Genomic DNA, 4,082 nt, shown 5'->3' on the forward strand with positions numbered 1-4,082 from the left:
ATATCTCCCACGTACCGCGTCCTTAATTTTGTCCCAAGTGATAGCGCCTTTGGGCATTCTTTGGTCCTTGCACCATTATTTCCACCAAAGACAGGCATCTCCTGTGAGTTTTAGTGTGGCGATCATGGCTTGATTTGTCATTGTAAGTCCTTGAAGTAGTGAAATAGTCTTCCATAGATTCTAACCATGTTTTTGCTTTGATTGGAATGTCCCCTCCTTTACCATCAAACTTTGGTGGCTTGTATTTCTTGAGAAGAAGTTTCTTCTCTTGGGCTTCCGTAGAATTGAGACTCGAGGTGACGTTTTGAGGATTATGCAATTTTATGATCAATTTTCTTTTCAACCATATTCAGAAAAAAAGATGTTTACTTGCTTACTCTACCTAATTAATTTATGAAGGAAATTACGTACTACTTGTCCTTCTGATAATGATCAGGGTTTATGCTTCAAAAGAGAGTTTTGATTTTTAATCAAGAAAAAAAAAGTCTATCTACTATTTTTGATTTATCAAGGAGACAAATGGATGGACAAAAATAATTCTTTACATCAATAGAAAGGAAATACATTATTCGAGTACTTTGGGAGCTCATATTATTCTTGTAAAAGATTTTTCTACCATAATCTAGGCATGGTATTGCGATACATCCATCACATAGTAATTATGACGATGAGAATAGATATCCACAAATCTATATTTTAGAGGAAGATCAGGTAATCCATCTTTCTTATAGTTGCGGCAACTGGAGAGTCCTAAAACCATGACTCGATCAGCTGGTATAACCCTTGTAACCTGCTCATAGATGTACTGACAGTTTAGTTTGACCTGTTTCCCTCTAGTGAACATGTTTGAGTTTACTCTAGCCTCGTAGAAGAGATAAATCTTGGCAACCTTAAGGACCTCCATCCACCTTAATCTCTTTAAATTATTCTGGAGGTAAGTAAGACGGTTTGCGTCAATGTAACAATACCCTTTGCTTAACATCCATCGCCTTTCATAATACAGGGGTGAAGGATTGTATATCTGATCTAATATCCGCATCATCTCGTTTCTCCAGCTAAAGCTAGAGTAGTGCATTGCCGATACATAAACATAACTTGAAAAATCAAGAATTGTTTCCAAGGTTTGCCTTTTTGCTAGAAATTAAGAACATATATCAACAAGAGAAGATTTCACTATTTAAGGAAATGATTATTTTTTGCTATAAATATAGTTAGTTTTATTTACTTGCATCATGTCCTGCATCAACGTGTGCTCTGATATCAATTGTAACGTACTGCCCAAGATTTTCTTGGTGGTATGTTCTTAGTAGCCTATCAAGAGATGTCCCAGGAAGGGCCCTTTGGGATTTTTGATAAAACCCTAAGAGTTTGCTAACTAGGCTTGCTTGAGTCAACCCCACAGTAGAAGTTTCGGTCGCTCCCATGAGGATCGACCTGAGTTTTTTTGGTTAAATCTATTACTAGCGGCTAATTAGTATTAGAGGATTCTAAAGTCATGAGAATCAAACGTTATAGTTTCAAATATTCCATAAAGTGGAATGTTTATTCCTTCTTAGAAAAGCTCTCGACTAATTAAGACCACCCAGCCCCATAGGTTTGGATCTGCCCATCCTCCCACTTCCCTTGAGAGACTAGTTTTAGTTATCTAATTACCCACCACTTTAGGTTCAACATATAAAAGCAACTTCTTTGAATTATCTCCTGATACAAATTCGTTATACACCCTTAATTCATGACACAAAAATAGAGTAAAGCAATTCCTTCTTAATAGTTCCTTTAAGAAAAATGACATTTTACAAATATTTTCTTGTTTGACGGCATTATTCTCTCCAAGTTCCATTCCCCAACTAGTATTGGAACTTCTAAACACAGATTGGAAATCGAAGGATAGCTGCCAGTTTGTAAGAGCCTAAGGAGTTTATGACTAGAGTCCCTTGGTATCCTCACCTCCTCTTTTGCCGACTAGAAATCCCTACGATAAGACCTTTCGCATCATGTTTGGTCTAAACTCACTAACGCAAAAAAAAAAACCCCCTAGGAGTAGGTTTTATTCATACTAGCCTTGGGAAGGTCTAGCACCATCAAGAACACTGCCTTAGTCATGGCTTTATGTGTTTACTGGAATATTGCCTCAGTCACGGCGATTTGTATTCAATCATCCATCTTTTAGCCTTATGATTTTAGAAAAGATCAATACCTAGCTTACAATCACAAATATCTTATCTCGAATGCATTATATACATAAAATTTTAACAAGTTTATTTCCAAGACAAATATTTTCTTTCCAAAAATAATAACATCGAGGCAAATTAATATAAGTGGTAAAATAACTTTGAGACAAATTAGCATAAGTGGCAATACCTTTCAACAGTCTTCCTAGACTTCATCTTCCTTGGGGATTAGTTTGGACTAAATTTAAGCAAGAATTTCATACTTGAGGATAACTCCCTTGGAGTTTCATAGGTCTTTGCCCGCAATAAAATAAAATCTTGATTAGTTTAATTACAAATAGTATCATTTGGCAATTGCATCTCAAGGTCTTTTATATAATGAGGATTAGCATTCGTGATTACCTATTAGAGATTTCTTTTGATCAGCACAAAAAAAATCAAAAATATTAAATCTTTTAGGGACGCAGTACCTTCCTCGTGCTTGCTTAGGTTCATCTTGTACAAACCCAAGTTACCCCTTGGAATTCACAATTAAGAATTCCTCAAAGAAATTATATGCAAGAATTGAATAAAATCTTATTTTACGCACGTAGCTTCTATTGCCTATTTAGGGATAAAGGCATGCTAGCTATTTTTATTTAAGAAAAATATTACTTGAAGATCCATGATGGGTGCTTGGTTGATGGTATTTGCGGCTTCGTTTGTAATCCCCATACTCGCCATTCCGTTTGTAATGATTGTGTCTACAACATTATTGGCAGCTCCTGTCTCTGCAACCTTCGTAGCTTTCTTTTTCGGGGCCATGGTCTTTAGTCATGAGATGGCAAAAAGGAAATTTTGGCGAAGGAGCTTGGGGGTAATTAGATTGATGTAATTTTTTATCGATCGGGGGGGGAGGCAATCACTAAGAATTCTGAGAAATCGAGAAGAGTCTTGTTTCCACAGGGGAATAGGATAGAGGGGACAGAGGAATTGAATTCAAGAGCTTGCAGAGTATCCTCCTTATCTTCTTGACGAGAAATTCTTGTACTCACACTTCTCTTGCCCCACTCCCTCTTACTCTATACTCCTGAGAAGAGCCTCTCCTCTCTTACTCTGACTGTTTTCAACGGCTCCCCATGCCTCTTATTTATAGTTAAATTAGAGAAGAAGGGTTGTGGCTAAGAAGAAGAGCTCTTTATAGAGGGGATCTTGACAACATTAGCAATCTGAAGCTTCCAAGATGCAATCTGATGCTCACACCACAAATTTGATGGTTCCAGTGGCTTTGAAAGGGGGGTAAAACCCTAAGACACCTGATTAGAATTCTTTCAGAGCACTCCTTCTTCTCCCCATTCGGAGTGCTCTTTATTGCTTGTAAGCTGCGATCGCGATGCGTGTGATTTTGCAAATCCTTCTTGTTGCATTAAATCTCCAAAACTGGTTGAAAAAGCCACTTGTTTTTTTAACATGACACCATGTTCAAGAAGTTTCCATAACTTTTTAGGATATTTACAATAACTAATATAAAAAATATAAAAAATATGCTAATTTTGTCCAAAAATCTAGTATTTTTGAAGCATCCATACTATAGACATTGACACTAATGACTAATATTGATCATAACTCTCGTTCACATGGTAACTTCCGTAATGGGTGGTTCATGTGGTAACTTCTGAATGGGTGGGTATAGTTCTTGTCAATCCAGAAAAATGTCAGGTTACGATCCTTGGGTGTTTTTTCTCAAGATCTTCTCTATTTAATGATTTTAGAGTTCGTCAAGTCCATTTTGTGAGAAATCGAAAAGATTGAAATTAAATTCGGGATATCTTAGTGTGGTAGTTGATAATGATGTTGTGTGTGCATGCTTAAATGGATTTGGAAATGAATATAAGGGATGATATCTTTGATTTTGTAGATTTGATTTCTATG

This window comes from Lygodium microphyllum, chromosome 13, assembly GCF_053477565.2.
Source record: "Lygodium microphyllum isolate KBCC chromosome 13, Lygodium_microphyllum_v1.1.10, whole genome shotgun sequence".
In the NCBI taxonomy this organism is placed as follows: domain Eukaryota; kingdom Viridiplantae; phylum Streptophyta; class Polypodiopsida; order Schizaeales; family Lygodiaceae; genus Lygodium; species Lygodium microphyllum.